The 19,804-nt window shown below is 32.1% G+C and overlaps 1 protein-coding gene and 1 long non-coding RNA gene across 2 annotated transcripts in view; both read left to right on the top strand.

Moving 5' to 3' along the window:
* Nucleotides 1-11,024, top strand: part of LOC133175299 (uncharacterized) — an 11,765-nt gene extending 741 nt beyond the window's left edge. The window contains exon 2 of the long non-coding RNA XR_009719265.1: nucleotides 9,713-11,024. This is a non-coding gene — a long non-coding RNA (uncharacterized LOC133175299). The remainder of the gene's footprint in view (nucleotides 1-9,712) is intronic.
* The window catches only part of LOC133175270 (O-methyltransferase MdmC-like), a 186,866-nt gene that overhangs the window by 7,977 nt on the left and 159,085 nt on the right, over nucleotides 1-19,804 (top strand). The gene's annotated exons all lie outside the window — the stretch shown is intronic.

Here is a 19,804-nt window from a genome sequence, read left to right on the forward strand (position 1 = left end):
TATAAAATTTTACCAATTTTACCAATTTTTATGGAGTTCTAAAAAATATGACAGATACTTATGAGTCATACAAAAACTATTAGAATTTTTTTTTATTTTCAAACTCTGTGTTTAAAATTTCATGAGCATATACATGTATTTCATACTTTACCTTCTATAACATTTTTATGACCTTTTCTTAAAAGCCTTCATTTTATCATAACGTCAAACACACTAAAACCATGTCCATCTATCTACCAGATGAAATATAGTAAAAAAGATCAGTTTTTTAATGTTGCAATAAGATCTTTTAACCTGTGATTTCTTATATTTGATTAATTTGATAAATTATTCGAAAATAGTTGTTTTCAAAGTGTAAATAAGCTTGCTGCTGCGAGAAGTATTGCACAATGAAAAACTCCTGTCGGACCCCTTAAATTAATTGTGTTTTTAAAAATTTAAGGACAATAATTAATGATTATGACTAACGGTCAGATTAATAAAATGTACAACATCTCTCCAAATGATGCTACACCCTGCTGTCAAAATTTAACATGATAACGATGATGAAATTCATGCTAATAATGAGTACATAAAACTTGATTATATTTATGTATTGATATATCAATATATTATACTTTCATGTAAAGTTTAATCTGATTCGTCGAAAAAACATTTATTAAAAAAACACTATAACCCGCTGAATAATGAAGCTACGTCCTCCAGCGTAGCAACAGTTAATATTGCTTGACGACGGGTGATATTCCAAAAAAATATTGACTGCACAGAATTTATGCGCGCAATGTTCACCGTAATATGTATTTATATAAAACGTTCAGTATAATATAATAAATATTGCATGTAGTTGAGTTTGACATTGACAATTTTTACCCCTCGAAAACCATTGTCAACATCGGTTGCGGTTGACAATGGTTTTCTTGGGGTGAACATTTTCAGTATTACACTCAACTACATGCAATATATCCATAAAATTGATATATTAAATAGCTAATAATAAAAATATATATATAATCTTACCAATGTGGAATTCAATTTTTTTTCATGATACTTTGGATGAAAACATAAAATCACAGATATTCTAAAATTGACTTCATTTTCTCCTTGTGGCATTTTACAATGGCCTATATATGAGTTATTTTTGACATGTCTTTTATTATGCATGGATGATTATGATAAGGTATTATTTTTGTTAACAAGCAACATTTCTTTATTAAACATAATACCTTGGGAATTTCATATTATGCATATTATGGCATATTATACCCAGATGTTACATCTTATTTGCGAGATGCAGTTAACCCTGAGATTTTAGACGTCGTCAAGCAACATGTTTTGTACTTATTGCTTCAGTATGAAAACCTATAATTTGATATTGTTGACGGGCAACTTTCATCAAAAGCATTTTTAACAATCTTTTAAAACAACTTAAATATAATCCATTGAACTTTATTTTGTGGAATTTGAGGATGATTTCAAGCGCTCTCTTTTCAATTTAAAATATCGAAACTGGGACCTTTCCTTTTTATCATCTCAATAGAGCAGAGCAGTATATTCAGCCACCTTAAAGCATTAAAAGAATTGGACATATGTCTACAAGTAACATGTGTAACATACTTGAAAAATACTTATACATCCTGTTCTTAAGTAGAAAGTTGAGCACAAGAATTCAGAAAGGATGTTCTTTACATTTCTTATTAATTTGCCTATGGAACACAGTTCAAACATAAGTATATAAATATATGTTAGATAGCCTTGTACTTAGTAACTAGTTAGCTTAAGGTCAGACGACACGTTCCTCAAAGATATGTTTTGTATACCTTGGTACAGTATTATATCAAAAATTATTCATAATTGTCATTCTCTTGTGATTTCTAAATTGTTTTCAATATGTTATATAAAATAAGTATACCAAAAATTGTGACATTGGCAATTCAAAAGATTATCCATAAGGATTATATAAGAAATATCACCCTCTGGTATCTTGCCAAAATGCCTGGTAAGGTACCTCAATTTTTGGTGAGGAAACTTGTTTAAGTAGCAATACTTCAATGACAAATTCTTGTGAAAAATATATATTTTAAAGGAACGTGTCGTCTTACCTTAAAGGCATCAAAAGGATAAGTTTTTGCAATAGTTCACCCTAATATTACTACATCTATCATTGAATATATCTTATAAACTTATTTGATTTGATCTATTTCAGGCGTCTCGGAACGTATAGAAAGGAAAATAGTGATTATAACTTAAGAGCCATTCTCTGTTATTACTTTAATTCTTGTTAAGGAGCTGGACACATAGTCTCAGAATTTCTCTAAGCTTTCTATGATGAAAGTCTTTAATACCATAAGCTCATATCAGGCAAAAATTGGTTGCTATGTGTCATGGTTACCATGGCAACATGGCCTAAAGTTTGAAAAATTTCATTTTTTAACATGTTCAAAATCCAATAGTTAACGTTTGCAACATTGCAAACACGTGGCAATGACTGCTTCCAAAATTTGTCTTAAATGCATGATAAATATTTTTGGGAAATCAAATATTACATACGTTACTATGGAAACAAAGTATGCAAATGTAATAATTTTATTCATTTATTTTTATAAACTCATACAATCATAAATAAAAGCAATTATAGGTTGACATGCGACCAAATAACAGAGAGAGATTTTTGTAACATATACCAAGGACGAAATATTTCTTATTAGTTTGCAATGGTTGCTGCGGTTTTATAACCGCAAAATGATTTCAAATTTATTCTCTGTATGTTTAAACTGATCCTATCTTCTTCTTTTTTTTAAAAAAGCATATATATCTTAAGAACTGGTGATCAATTTTTACATGTAAAGGCACTTATGTGGTCCTACTTTTCACATTACAAAAAATCAAACTGGATTCTTAAAATAGGGCGTTGCTATGAATATTATAAAAAGCTATGAAATATATTGTTTTCTTAGATAAGTACCCTTGTTTCTAGATTCCCGAAAATTTCATGATTGATATTTATGAAAAATTAAACTGACTTTCAATTTTGATTATCACACGATCTCCAACTGGATGCAAGAAGCTGGCATAGGGGGTTTAATATTGCTATTAAGTTACAAAATTGAATATTTTCCCTACTTAGTTACCATAGCAACAATTTTATTTTCTTCATCAAACTTTATCAATGTATGACTATCCAATTTAGTTCTATCAGATAAGTACTATTCAAGGTGAGTCAAATAATATATTTCTTGAGTAACAGATAACTAAATTCATAAAGCAAAAAAAAATCTCGCTTGATACCAATGGTACGTTGTTTCCATGGTTGCACCGCAAAGTACCAATTTATCCAAATTTTTCTAATACTATCTGTGATACCAGGTCCTAACGATGTATATTTGTCAGTCCTGAATTTCAATGTTTTCCCTCAAGATAGTAGCATTGGCTAAAACTTAGCTACAAATAGTGTACAGTTAAACTGTGTTTTCATGGCAACCATGAAAGTTATTTTAAAAATAATATTGCCAATACCTAATTACTTGAGTTCAAGTATTTTTATTCTTTTCTTGAGTTGTTGATTGTGTTTGATCATGTTACACTTATCATTAGTAAACATTGAGCAGTTTTCGGCATTTTTCAGCATTTAAAATGCATTCCAAATATACCCATGGTTATCACTTATTTGGAGATATTTTTTAATAGTTTCTTTATAACATATGTGGGAAGAAGGTGTCTTGTTTTTGTGAGTATGGATTGTTCGTTTTTCCAAGTCTTTATAAAGGCTTGATAACGATTCAAAGTACAGTGCAGAGAACTAATTTTGTTACAGCATCGATGCTGAATTGAATGCTTCCTTTGCTTGCTGATCTAATGCTAGTAATCCTTATCATGATACCGTTTAATTATTAGGTCAATGCTACCGGAAGTATCATCATGCTACCAGAAGTAGATAATTGAATTTCAGCATGGCTGTTTGAAGCAATAAAAGTGCCTCATATAAGAATTTGATCATAATATTTCATTATAATTGATAATTTAAATAATTTAAACCAATTTTCTTTCTCTATTAAAAATTCGTTACTGAAAAAAAACTGATATTCTGATGCTAGATAGTAAGTCAATGCTGATTTTTAGATGGTCAATGGTAGGTGATGCTGCATGATCCTGGTAATGCTGTTTTTAAAATATTGATCCTGATGCTACCTGATGCTTATTATGCTTATACCGATGCTGATTTATGCAACTAAATTAATTCCCTTCAGGGATCTTATTGGCGACTAATTTAGTCGCCATGGCGCCTTAAATTTTTGATTGGCGTCAATTTTTTTTCCATAAGTCGCCAAATTGGCGACCATTTTAAACTGACTTGGCGATTGTCGAATTCCGGAACTTTAAATTTTAGAGGTCACTTAGAGACCTGCCTTTCACTGTAGCTGAAAATGTTAATTTTTCAAACTTTTCTGGCTGTTACCATGGCAACCAAGACATATAACAACCAAATTTTATTTTATATATGATTCTAGTGTTGAGATGTAATAATTGGCAAGGTTTCGTAAAAATAGGAAGTTTAAGTGGTTACAGAGAATAGCTCTTAAAATTAAACAAACTTTTTCACTGGCTGATTTGTGAATGAAATTAAAAGTTTTGAAGCATTTTAACTTGCTTTATATTATGCAGACAGGACAAAGGAAGTCAGATGACCAAGTTTTAGAATAATATTAATCATTTACGTTACCAATTTTGATGCACCAGATGAGCTTTTCGACAAATTATGTATCTTCAGTGATGCTCATGCCGAAACGTTGGAAATCTGAAATATTTTTATTTAAAAAAATTGAAGAGCTGAAAAAGGGGGTGCCAAAGACTGGAGCCAAATACATCGAAGGATCAGAGCAATGCATGGGGGAGATAATCTTTAATTTTGAAATAAATTTCCAAATTTAACCACAACAATTAAATATTTATATTTTCTAACAACGAGGGGTGATCAAAAAGTTCGCGAACTAATAGAATTACTTCCTTAAAAGAAATAAAATGAGGTTTTAGTGTTCATTATTTTTGAAGTAGTCCTCTCCGATTTTAATGCACATCTGCCATTGTTCTGCCCATGCGCGAATCACATGATCCAGGCAGTCACGTGACATGCTTCGTAGCGGTCTGTTCACGGAAGCTAAGAGATTTTTTCGAGTCTTATATTTCTTACCATGCAAGTAACTTTTTATAACAAGAACAGACCATCTGTCAGAAATGGACAAATCTTGGCAATAGGATGGGTGGGTAAGGATATCCTCTCCCAGAATAAGCATGGCGACCATCACAACCCGAGTCCTCTGTCTCAGGAGCGTCATTTAGCCAATGTGGAAAAAAGTATGTGCGCCTTCATTTTTTCATATCTCATATGTTTAAAGTCTAAATTAAACGATATTTTAGGGATTTAATAATTATATTATTGCTCAGATATTCAACTATTTTTCTTACTGTTATTTGGCGATCTTTCAAAACAAATTGCTTAACTAAGGACACATCTTTTTACCGGCTTGCTTTCGCTGGGCAAAAGAACAAACATCATTTTTAACCATCTCCCTGCCTTCACTAAAACATTCAATCCAATTAATGATTGAACTTCTGGTAAGTCTTTTGTCTTCATAAACCTTGTCCAAATTATCATTTTCTACTGCAAAGGAATTTTCGAGATAAACGTTAATCTTTACAGCCGTTCGTTGCTTGAGTACGATTGAGTCAACCATTTTTTGTCACAAGTGACCTACATACTGACGTCATTTTCACATTGTGACGTCACAAACACGGAGCAAAACATTATTTAACATCTGCTATTTATAGAACATGTGTATGACTATATGTGTGCCAAATTTCATTCTGATCTGAATTGTGGTTTTCTAAATATAGAGATAGTTCGCGAACTTTTTGATCACCCCTCGTAGTATTGAATTTCTTAGTTACTTGGCTGCAGAGACCCACGGGGACTAACAGTGCACCAACACAGGCCTCGACCCAGGGGTCGTAATATAAATCATTTGTTTTGGTTTGTTTTGAACATATTTTCTTGAGTACATCAAAAGGATTGAAATCATGTTCTACATAACTTATTAAGTTCCTCTCCTTCCTTGGACTTTTGCATGAGTTGACTGCACACGTCTACAGATGTTGAAAATTAGTTCACGTGATATATTTCGTCTTCACTAAACTAAGCAAGTTTATTTTACGGTGCAGTTTTATTATTGCTCAATTATGATATAAAAAAGCTTTTGAAATTATCTTACCTTGTCTTTTATAACTACATTGGCAGCCAAATGATCTAGTTTTGGATGGAAGGCATTCAACAAAGACATGCATAACCATGAAAGAGTTAATAAATGTTATTGGCAGCTTGATTTTTTTGACATTGCACATGAAGTCTATTGAGAACAAATAATTCAAAACAATTCTTTTTTTTTTTTTTTTTTTTTTTTTTTTTTTGAATATTAATTTTTAACATGTTTCTTGAATGTACATGATTTTTGAGAGAGAAAAATCCACTTGAACAAATATATATAAAATTCACTTAACTTAGCAACATTTGGACAGTACACTTTGATTGTAGTTCTTGTATGAAATATATCATTAATGTTATTGACAGCTTGGATTCTTTTGACATTGCACATGAAGTATGTGTGGAGTACAAAGGATTCAAAACGTTTTATTTTTTAAATAGTCATTTCGAACACGTTTCATTGGTTGAATGCGCGTCTACAGATAAAGAAAAATCCACGTAATTTATCATATATAATAAATCACAACTTAGCAATATTTGAAGAGTACAGTTTGAATGTAGGTCTTGGATGAAACTGAAATTACAAATGAATCAAAACAATTCCACTTTTGGAATACCTACACGTATATTGCACGCTCTTTTGGTTTAAGACTATAAGTATTGCAGAAAGCATATGTTATCAATCTTAAGTTTCAAAATGATAAGAGAAACAGACACCAAATTCCAACTGGCACACCTAGAGTGTACAAACCTATCTATAAACACAGTACTCTAGAACTGTGATGAGAACTGTGACTCTTGAAGAACGTGATGGTTTCAAGTTTTCTATCGGCAACTTCCCTTATTTATATAGCAATATACCCTTATCACCTGCATATGGAGTTTTTGTCTCCTAGCTGATTCGATACGCAATAACATGCAATACGTACGAACATTTTTTTAAAACGAGGCAAGTTATTGACAAACAAGTTAATGATACAAGGATATCAACAGTCTCTTCTGAAGTCAACATTTCGCAGGTTCTATGGTAAATACAATGACCTTGTTAGCAAAGACATCTATCATTAAGTCGAATGCTAACTGACGTTTTTCATACTAATTGTTAGGCTATTTTTTACATACTGAAATATCTCCGAATTTCTTCGTTTGCCCGATAGAGAGATGGAGGACACGGCGGGTGTTACTGGTTGACAGGGGATGGCTTCTCCATGGCACCTGATCCCTCCTCTGATGTTTTTGGAGGCCAGTGTTTGCCCTGTTCCCTATTTGTATTGATTTAATGGACTTTTGAGCTTGATTACTATTAGTTATCTCCATATTTCTCGTAGGCTGAAGTAATCGTTAAATACAGCGATGAAGTCTGTGGAGATAACAGTTTTCGAGCTCAAATGTCCATTAAACATTACAAAATAGGAGCAAAGCAAACACGAGACCTCTAAGACATCAGAGGTGGCATCAGGTGCCATGGAGGAGTAAGCAGCCTTGTCAGGATTAGGAAATAACGGAAAAATCGTTCGACAATTAAATGTGTAAATAATGGTCTAACAAATAGTATGATTAAAGTCAGTCAGCATTTAACTTAATGAAAGATTGAATTTGCTGACAAGCTCATTGTATCGACCATTGAACTTATGAATTGATAACTTTAAACGAGATTGCTGATATTCTTGTTTCATCAAAGTTTGTCAATATCATTTATTGTAGATACATATGTAACATACCTTCGTTAGGGCCTTTGAACAGAAAGCGTTCAACTGAATTATTGCATGTCATTTGAAATTTGGAGACATAACATTTTCATTTTAATCACTACATAGTCTTTAGGAATTGAATTGATCGTTTTTCCAATATCATCATTATTATGTTTTATACTGGATTATGCACATGCTATTGAAGAAGTTAATCATATGGTAGCTTATTCTCTGAAAAAATGATATGAAGGTTTATTGGAAACTTTGATTTTTTTTCATATTAGCTGTACAGGTTGTATTTTTATCTGTTTGTAGTATTTCACATTATACTGATATATTTTTTTTATATCATCACTTTGTAACGATCATAAAGTAACCAAGTATTTTGCAAGTTATAGTGTTAAGAACAAAGGCATATAGATGGTCCACTTTTGGAATAATTTTCTTGAAAGATGTAATAAAATTTTCTAAAAGCCAAATTTTGATCATGTTTATAACTCCGAATGAGGTGGAATGGTAACAGAAGAGATCACGTCACAAGTACAAACCGTCTCCTAAGCTAGAACCAGAAGTTAATCTTTTTAATGGATTGTATAAAAAGTATGATTCTGATTGATTTAGAATCTACGATACATTTACCATACTTTAAAGGATGAACGTTTTAGACTAAAGTTTAATGACTTCCTGTCTATAATTATAAATATATACTATATGTGTCTTATCTTGGTGTTGATGACTACATGATTCTAAGGCATTTAATTGATCCAGTTTTGAAATACCTATATAAATACGTGTAATGTATAACATTGGATGCACATAGGCTTGAAACCTGCCTCAAATAAATATTTTTTTTTGTTGATAGCATGATAAAATAAAAAATAAAAAAAAAGAATTGTTTCCGGAATGTTTTTCGTCATTGCTATTGTAACGATATTCACATTTTATTTCAACACTAGGTTTTAAGCACGAAAGGTCGAAGTATTTTGCTGAATGTGACATTGATGTACAAAAGCTTTCAGATAATCCACTTTTCGAATAGTTTTCTAGAATTCTTTTCAAAGTTGAATATACCTGAATTGAAATTTGTTAGAAGTTTCATTTGAAAAGTTTAAAAACAATCATATAATTGCAAATTCCATAAAAGAAAAGGCCACTTGAGAGGTTTTATCTCTCTCTTAAGCCATAGGATACGTTAAATACATAAGTTGGTTTACATTTCAATGAACGCTTTTACAGCAGCAATATATCATTTATTGTAGATACATATGCAATATACCTTAGGGCTTTTGGACAGAAAACGTTCGATTTAATTATTGCATGTCTTTGGAAATTTAGAGGCATAACATTTCATTTTGCTTACCATACATTCTTCAATCATTCAGTTGATCAAGTTTTGCAATATTTATGTTCATTATTATTCTCTTTTATTTCGGATTATGCACATGACATTGAAGAATTTAATTTTATGGTAGCTTTGATAAAATAATATGAAAGTTTTATGGAAATTTTCAAATTTTTCACATTAGCTATAGCTATTAGCTATATAAACAAATCTGTTTGTAGTACTTCACATAATAAGAATATAAACACTTTGTTTCATCACCATTTATCGACCATGATATATCCAAGTATTTTGAAGGTTTTAGTGTCAGAGCAAAGCCATACAGATGATCAACCTTTGGAGTATTTTTTTTTTTTTTTTTTGAAATTCGAAATATATTTTTTAAAAATGTTAAAGGCTTTTATTCAAATTACGCTAATATTTCAGAATGAGGTGAGATGGCAACAGAAGAGGACTCCTCACAAGAACAAGCAGTCTCCTAAGCTATATAGATATTAATCTTTGAATGGATCATTAAAATCAGATGACTTTAATCGTTATAGAATCTAAAACAGATTCAAGATACATTAAGAAAAGGATTTTTTAAACAAAATTCCAATGCACTTCCTGTCTGTAACTAGAAGAATGTACTGCACAAATAATATCTTCCTGGTGCTGAGAACATACTTCTAAGATACCTAATCCGGTTTGGGAATACCTACCTTCATTTTTATAATGTATAACATTGGATGCACAGACCAATGAATTCAACAACATGAATCAAGCATGAAGTATCTAAGTATTTTGCAAGATTGAGTGTTAAAGCAAAGCCATACAGATGATCCACTTTTGGAGTAGTTTTCTTGAACGTCGAAAGATATATAATATTTGCTAGAAGCGATTTTGAAATCTTGTTTTTAGTTCAGAGGAAGTGAGATTTTAATAGAAGAGGCTCTTCACAAGTACAAGTCGCCACCTCAGCAAGAAACAGATGTCAATCAGACGTTAATCTTGAAATGAATCGTTGAAAAAAAGATGACTCTAATTGACATAGAATCTACAATACATTTTAAGATACTTTAGAAGAAGGAGTTTTTGTACGAAATTTTAGCTTACTTTCAGTCTACAATTAGAAAAATGTACTTCGTTTATTATATCTTGCTGTTGCTGAATAGATAGGTTTAAGGCACTTGGTGATCAAGTTTTGGAATACCTACCTTCATTTTTGTAATGTATAACATTACATACACATAGCACTGATTTCATCACCATGTATCAATCGTGACATATGATAATATTTTGTAAGTTTGCGTGTAAGAGCAAAGCAATACAAATGATCCACTTTAAAAATAGTTTTCTTGCTAAAAAGCTATCTAATACTCTTGTTTATAGTTCAAAATGGGGTGAGATGGTAACAGAAGGGGTCTTTTCACAAAAACTAGCCGTCTCCTAAGTTAGAAATAGAAGATAATTTTTCAGAGGATTATAAAGATAAGTGATTGTACGTAATTTTTATATCGTAATCGATATAGAATATACCATAGATTTCCTATACTTAGAGAGAATGATTTTTTTTACACAACATTTCAATGCACTTCCTGTCTGCAAGTAGACGAATGTACTACATATATCATATCTTGTAGTAACTGAGTATGCATGTATTTTGCTAGTTTGAGTGTAAGCGAAAAGCCATACAGATGGTCATATTTGCAATAATTTTCTTGAACTTCGAAAAATATATAAAATTTGCTTAAAGCTATTTTATAATCTTCCTTATAGTTTAGAATGAGGTGAGATGGGAACAGAAGAGATCTCTTCACAAGTACAAGTCGCCCCTTCAGCTTGAAACAGAAGTTAATCTTTCAATGGAATGTTGAAAAAGGATTACTCTAATCTATATAGAATGAACAATTGATTTAAAACTTGAACGAAATATTAATGCACTAGCCTCTTCTATTAGATTAATGTATGACAAGTATCATATCATGCGGTTGCTGACTACAAAGTTCTACAAAGACATTTTAGTGATTCAATTTTTGAATACCTATACTCATTTTATATTGTGTAACATAAGGAGCACATACATGTACCACTGATTTTACCTCCTCCTATCAGCCATGAAGTATCCATGTATTTTGCTAGTTTCAGTGTAAGATGATCCCATTTTGGAATAGTTTTTTTGAACGTCGAAAAATATATACAGTTTAGAATGAGGTGAGATGGTAACAGAAGGGATCTTTTAACAAGAACTAGCCGTCTCCTTAGTTAGAAATAGAAGATAATTCTTTAGTGGATTGTAAAGATAAGTGATTGTAATCTTTGTAGAATGTAACATAAATTTGCCATACTTTTAGAGAAGAATTTTTTACTCAAAATTTCTATGCACTTTCTATCTGCAATTAGACGAACGTATTACATGTATCATATATTGTAGTTGATGAGTACATAGTTTTAAGGCACGGTACATAGTTTTAAGGCACTTTACTTATCCAGTTTTGGAATACCTACCTTCATTTTTATAATATATAATATTGGATGCACTTACCACTTTTTTTATCACCTGCATCAACTATGAAGTATGCATGAAGTATGCATGTATTTTGCTAGTTTGAATGTAAGTGCAAAGTCATGCAGATGATCCCCTTTTGCAATATTTTTCTTGAACTTAGTTTAGAATGAGGTGAGATGGTAAAAGAAGAGTTCTCTTCACAAGTACAAGTCGCCCCTTCAGGTACAAACAGAAGATAATCTTTCAATGGAATGTTGAAAAAAAGATTACTCTAATCGATATAGAATCAACAATTGAGTAAAAACTCGAACGAAATATTAATGCATTTGTCGTCTTCAATTAGAAAAATGTATGACAAGTATCATATCATGCGGCTGTAGACTACAACGTTGTAAGACATTTTAGTGATTCAATTTTTGAATATCTATAATCATTTTATATTGTGTAACATAAGACGCACATACCACTGATTTTACCTCCTCCTATCAGCCATGAAATATCCATGTATTTTGCTAGTTTCAATGTACGATGATCCACTTTTGGAATAGTTTTTTTGAACGTCGAAAAATATATATAAAATTTGTTGAGCTATTTTATTACTTAGTTTAAAGTTCAGAATGAGGTGAGATGGTAACAGAAGGGGTCTTTTAACAAGAACTAGCCGTCTCCTAAGTTAGAAATAGAAGATAATTCTATAGTGGATTGTAAAGATAAGTGATTGTAATCTTTATGGAATGGAACATAAATTTGCCATACTTTTAGAGAAGGATTTTTACTAAAAACTTCAATGCACTTTCTATCTGCAAGTAGACGAATGTACTACATGTATCATATCTTGTAGTTGCTGAGTACATAGTTTTAAGGCACGGTACATAGTTTTAAGGCACTTTACTGATCCAGTTTTGGAATACCTACCTTCATCTTTATAATGTATCATATTGGATGCACTTACCACTTATTTTATCACCATGTATCAACCTTAAAGTAGGCAAGCAAGCAGTTATAGTTCTAAGACATGATAGTGATACAATTTTTGAATACCTATAATCATTTGTCGCCCGCGTGGCGCAGTGGTTAGAGCGTCTGCTCTAGAGTCGCGAAGTAAGGAGTTGATCCTTACGTCGCGGGTTCGATTCCCACTGTGGGTCGTGGAGACCTGTCCTTCGGATGAGACCGTATAAACCGAGGTCCCGTGTCGCAGTAGGTGCTAGCACGAAAAAGATTCCTCACTGCACAATGGCCGTAAGTGCCGAGTAAAGGACAAAATTTGCAGCTCTCCAAGGGCAAATGGTGGCTTCTCCATATGAGTGAAAAATTCTCGAGAGGGACGTTAACCAACTTACAAATAAACCAAAACCTATAATCATTTTATATTGTCTAACATAAGATGCACATACCACTGATTATACCTCCTCCTATCAGCCATGAAGTATCCATGTATTTTGCTAGTTTGTGAGTAAGATGATCCACATATGGAATAGTTTTCTTGAACGTCGAAAAGTATATATAAAATTTGTGAAAAGGCTTTTTTTTTTAAATTATTTTGTAAATAGTTCGTAATGATGTGAGATGGTAATAGAAGGGATCTTTTCACAAGAACTAGCCGTCTTCTAAGTTAGAAATAGAAAATAATTTTTAGTGGATTGTAAAGATACAGTACCAACCAGACCCAACCTGACACAAAGCAGTCCCAGAGCAGTCCCGGGGACTGTTTTCTTGGACTGCTAAAGCAGTCCCACAGCAGTCCCAGAGCAGTCCCACAGGAGACCCACAGCGGTCCCAGCGGTCCCAGAAAGTAGTCCCAGCAGGCCCAGAAAGCAGTCCCAGTGGGCGGGGTTAATTAATTTCATGGGCGGAGCTTACTCAGAATGATATTACCAATAAACAATGTAACTATAAAAGGCAGTTGAAATTGATGATCATTTCTTTCTGAGTAGTATCAACAAATATTTACAATTCTTACGCGACAATCAGTTCTGAAACAAATAATAATTATTGAAAGAAGATGTTCACACCTATTAAAAACATGAATATTTAAACACAATTATTTGGTATACATTGTATATATTTTTGACCAAAATAAATCAGTTTCTTTATTTTCTGTGTTTGATATTGGTTTTCATATTTATTTATTTTTTATATAGAAAATTAAATTTGAATTGTTTATTTTCTACCAGAATTAGCTTTAAATAGATCTTACAATTATAGAGCAAGGCCGTTTCCCATACTATACTCTAAATGCATTTTCCTTAAGTATTAGAGCTTTGGAAAAATTCTTTGATAAATATTGCCGAGTATTATATTTCAGTCATGATTATTTTCAATGACTTGCAAATTTAATTATCTTTAGATTCTCAGTTTTAAGTGTTTTATTATATAAATGTTCGAGTGTACATCTGTAAATCATGCGAATGGAACCCTCAGATTATGTTCAAAATTAATTAATCCCGAAATAAATTTATACACAATTATTGAAACAAAGTTTTTTTTGCAGTACATAGATTGAACTTAGTGTCATTGTTGACCAGCGTGTTCAGTGATGACAGTGATACCCAAATAACATGCATTGACTTTCTGCTAATTATGCCCAAAGGCGATCGAAACTTCAGGTGTTGACACCATTTTATACAATTGTATTGCTTTTTATTAATCGGTCAGGTAAACACAAACAAAACAAATAAGAAATAAGTCACATTCCCGATATTTTCAAATATTTATTTTTTAAATATATATAAATGTACTCTTTTAATAACTTGTTTGTAAATTAAAAACTAATTCATAAATAAATCCCCCAATAATTGTTCACATTGTTTATGTGACAGAAGAATGGTAGAATAATTTTATTTTATGGTCATTTAATAAATTATTAGGTTTATTTGAGGGCGGTAAAAAATAGCATGGAGTACTCTTTTTTAAGTATGGTATTAGCTTTTTCAATTAAGAAAAAAATGCAGTACATATACGTCCCTCAGAATGTCTTATTGAAATGACAAGTTTGTTTTTGTTTGTTTTTTTTTTAATATTGCCAATGCAAACTTTTAATACATAATTTGACAGCATTAGTTTATTAAATAGGCCTAGATATTTTTTTTTCAAACACCTGTATTAAAGTTTAATTTAAGGGATAAAAATTATCCCCTGACTTCCCTTTTTATTTACTTTCCTTTAAAAATTAATTCTAGAGTACATTTGTGCAAACTTACAGCACCTGAAGACATTTAGTAATTACATGTATAACTAACTCTACTTATTTAATATTTGTAAGAAATACTTCTTTTTCTATTTTTTATCTTAACACCTCTCTGCAGAAAGTAAACAAAACAACAACAGGGAGCTGCAAATTCATAAAACACAAGAGGCGGAGCTATCATGTCACTCAGAACCTTTGTCATGCATGAGTGAACAAAGCAGTCCCAGAAAGCAGTCCAAGTGACTGCTGGGACTGCTGGGTCTTTCGCAGTCCCAGAGCAGTCCCACAGCGGTCCCAAAGCAGTCCCGGGGACTGCTTTCTGGGACTGCTTAGGTGTCAGGTTGGGTCTGGTTGGTACTGTAAGTTATTGTAATCGATATGAAATGTACCAGAGATTTTCCATACTTTTACAGAAGGATTTTTTTTACAAAAAAAAAAATTCAATGCACTTTCTATCTGCAATAAGACGAATGTACTACATGTATCATATCTTGTAGTTGCTGAGTACATAGTTTTAAGGCACTTTACTAATCCACTTTTGGAATACCTGCTTTCATTTTTATAATGTATAATATTGGATGCATATGGTAGTGATTGCATTACCATGTATAAACTTTGAGGTATCCAATCATTTTGCAAGTTTGAGTGAAAGAAGAAAAGCACACAGATGACTCACTATTTTCATAGTTCTTTTGAACTTCGAAAGATGGCTAAAAGCTATATTTTAATCACGCTTATATTTCAGATTTAGGTGAAATAGGAACATATGATCCACTTTTGGAATAGTTTTCTTGAACGGCAAAGAAAAAATATATATAATTTGCTTAAAGCTATTTTATAATTTTGTTTATTATTCAGAATGAGTTGAGGTGGTAACAAAAGGGGTATCTTCACCAGACCTAGCCGTAACGTAAGAAGAGATAGAAATTATTTTTTCAGTGGATTGTGAAGAAAGGTGATTGTAATCGATATAGAATGTACCAAAGAGTTGCCATACTTTGAAAGAAGGCTTTTTTCAAAAAAAAAAAAAATCAATATACTTCCTGACTGCAATTAGACGATTTTACTGCATATTTCATATCATGTTGTTGGGTACATAGTTTTAAGACACTTTACTGAAAACTCTTCACAAGTACAAGCCGTCCCCTAAGCCGGAAACAGGAGTTAGTCCTTCAATGGATAGTTGAATAAAAGATGATTCTGATCAATAAAGCATCTATAATCGATTCAAGATACTTTAGACGAAGGATTTTGAGAACGAATATTTCTGTTTAATTTTAGTTTGCAATTAGCTGAATTTACTTCATTTATCATATGTTGCTGCTGCTGACTACATAGTTCTAAGGCACTCTACTGATCCAGTTTTTTAATACCTACATTCATTTTTCTAATATATAATATTAGATGCACTTACCATTTATTTCCTTCAAATTTTGACATTTCCTCGGCACTCAGGGCCGTAGAGCAGTGAGGGATTTTTATCGTGCCAACACCTACCGTGACACGGGACCTCGGTTTTTGAGGTCTCATCCGAAGGGCCCGCAACTTTCGCTTCAATGTGCCGAGCGCATGGCGAAGGAACAGTTGCTTCCCATTTCTTATCGACTTAGGTCAGTCGCGGCCGAGATTCGAACTCACGACCTCCCGATCATGGAGCGAGAGCCTTACCGACTGAGCTACAGTGAACTTTGAAATGAGGTGAGATAACAGATGATTTACTTTTGGAATAGTTTGTTTGAACGTTGAAAAAAGTATATATATATAATTTGCTAAAAGCTATTGCATAATCTTGTTTATAGTTCAGAATGAGGTGAGATGGTACCAAAAGAGTTCTCTTTACAAGTTCAAGTCGCCCCTTCAGCTACAAACAGAAGTTAATCTTTCAATGGAATGACGAAAAATAGATTACTCTAATCGATATAGAATCAACAATAGATTAAAGACTTGAACTGAATATTAATGCACTTCCTGTCTGCAATTAGAAAAAAATATATATCATGTATCATATCATGCTGTTGCTGACTACAAAGTTCTAGGACATTGTAGTGATTCAATTTTTGAATAAAAATATTCATTTTATATTGTGTTACATAAGATGCACATACCACTGATTCAATCACAACATATCAACCATGAAGTATCCATGTATTTTGCTAGTTTGAGTGAAAGATGATCCACTTTTGGAATATTTTTCTTGAACGTCGAAAAATGTATATAAAATTTGTTTTAAGCTATTTCATTATTTTGTGTATAGTTCAGAATGAGGTAGTATGGTAATAGAAGGTCTTTTCACAAGAACTAGCCCTCTCCTAAGTTAGAAATAGACGATAATTTTTAGTGGATTGTAAAGATAAGTGATTGTAATCGATATAGAATATACCATAGATCTGCCATACTTTTACAAGATGATTTTTTACACAGAATGTCAATGCACTTTTTGTACTACATATATCATATATTGTAGTTGCTGAGGACATAGTTTTAAGGCATTTTACTGATCCAGTTTTGGAATACCTACTTTCATTTTTATAATGTATAACATTGGATGCACATGGCAGTGTTTTCATTACCATGTATGAAGTATCCAAATATTTTGCAAGTTTGAATGTAAGAGGAAAACACACAGATGATCCACTATTGTCATAGTTTTCTTGAACTTCGAAAGATGGCTAAAAGCTATACTTTAATCACGCTTATATTTCAGATTTAGGTGAGATAAGGACATATGATCCGCTTTTGGAATAGTTTTCTTGAACGTCGAAAAAATATACATATAATTTGTTTAAAGTTGTTTTATAGTTTTGTTTAAAATTCAGAATGAGAGGAGATGGTATCAAAAGTGTACTAGCCGTGTGCTAAGAAGAGATAGAAATTATTTTTTCAGTGGATTGTAAAGAGAGGTGATTGTAATCGATATAGAATGTACCAAAGACTTGCCATACTTTGAAAGAAGGCTTTTTAAAAAAAAAAAAATCAATATACTTCCTGACTGCAATTAGACGATTTTACTGCATATTTCATATCATGTTGTTGGGTACATAGTTTTAAGACACTTTACTGAAAACTCTTCACAAGTACAAGCCGTCCCCTAAGCCGGAAACAGGAGTTAGTCCTTCAATGGATAGTTGAATAAAAGATCATTCTGATCGATAAAGCATCTATAATCGATTCAAGATACTTTAGACGAAGGATTTTGAGAACGAATATTTCTGTTTAATTTTAGTTTGCAATTAGCTGAATGTATTTCATTTATCATATGTTGCTGCTGCTGACTACATAGTTCTAAGGCACTCTACTGATCCAGTTTTTTAATACCTACATTCATTTTTCTAATATATAATATTAGATGCACTTACCATTTATTTCCTTCAAATTTTGACATTTCCTCGGCACTCAGGGCCGTAGAGCAGTGAGGGATTTTTATCGTGCCAACACCTACCGTGACACGGGACCTCGGTTTTTGAGGTCTCATCCGAAGGGCCCGCAACTTTCGCTTCAATGTGCCGAGCGCATGGCGAAGGAACAGTTGCTACCCATTTCTTATCGACTTTGGTCAGTCGCGGCCGAGATTCGAACTCACGACCTCCCGATCATGGAGCGAGAGCCTTACCGACTGAGCTACAGTGAACTTTGAAATGAGGTGAGATAACAACAGATGATTTACTTTTGGAATAGTTTGTTTGAACGTTGAAAAAAGTATATATATATAATTTGCTAAAAGCTATTGCATAATCTTGTTTATAGTTCAGAATGAGGTGAGATGGTACCAAAAGAGTTCTCTTTACAAGTTCAAGTCGCCCCTTCAGCTACAAACAGAAGTTAATCTTTCAATGGAATGACGAAAAATAGATTACTCTAATCGATATAGAATCAACAATAGATTAAAGACTTGAACTGAATATTAATGCACTTCCTGTCTGCAATTAGAAAAAAATATATATCATGTATCATATCATGCTGTTGCTGACTACAAAGTTCTAGGACATTGTAGTGATTCAATTTTTGAATAAAAATATTCATTTTATATTGTGTTACATAAGATGCACATACCACTGATTCAATCACAACATATCAACCATGAAGTATCCATGTATTTTGCTAGTTTGAGTGAAAGATGATCCACTTTTGGAATATTTTTCTTGAACGTCGAAAAATATATATAAAATTTGTTTTAAGCTATTTCATTATTTTGTGTATAGTTCAGAATGAGGTAGTATGGTAATAGAAGGTCTTTTCACAAGAACTAGCCCTCTCCTAAGTTAGAAATAGACGATAATTTTTAGTGGATTGTAAAGATAAGTGATTGTAATCGATATAGAATATACCATAGATCTGCCATACTTTTACAAGATGATTTTTTACACAGAATGTCAATGCACTTTTTGTACTACATATATCATATATTGTAGTTGCTGAGGACATAGTTTTAAGGCATTTTACTGATCCAGTTTTGGAATACCTACTTTCATTTTTATAATGTATAACATTGGATGCACATGGCAGTGTTTTCATTACCATGTATGAAGTATCCAAATATTTTGCAAGTTTGAATGTAAGAGGAAAACACACAGATGATCCACTATTGTCATAGTTTTCTTGAACTTCGAAAGATGGCTAAAAGCTATACTTTAATCACGCTTATATTTCAGATTTAGGTGAGATAAGGACATATGATCCGCTTTTGGAATAGTTTTCTTGAACGTCGAAAAAATATACATATAATTTGTTTAAAGTTGTTTTATAGTTTTGTTTAAAATTCAGAATGAGAGGAGATGGTATCAAAAGTGTACTAGCCGTGTGCTAAGAAGAGATAGAAATTATTTTTTCAGTGGATTGTAAA

This window comes from Saccostrea echinata, unplaced genomic scaffold (genome assembly GCF_033153115.1).
Source record: "Saccostrea echinata isolate AGI-Se365-2 ecotype Australia unplaced genomic scaffold, CSIRO_AGI_Sech_v1 ptg000002l, whole genome shotgun sequence".
In the NCBI taxonomy this organism is placed as follows: Eukaryota; Metazoa; Mollusca; class Bivalvia; order Ostreida; family Ostreidae; genus Saccostrea; species Saccostrea echinata.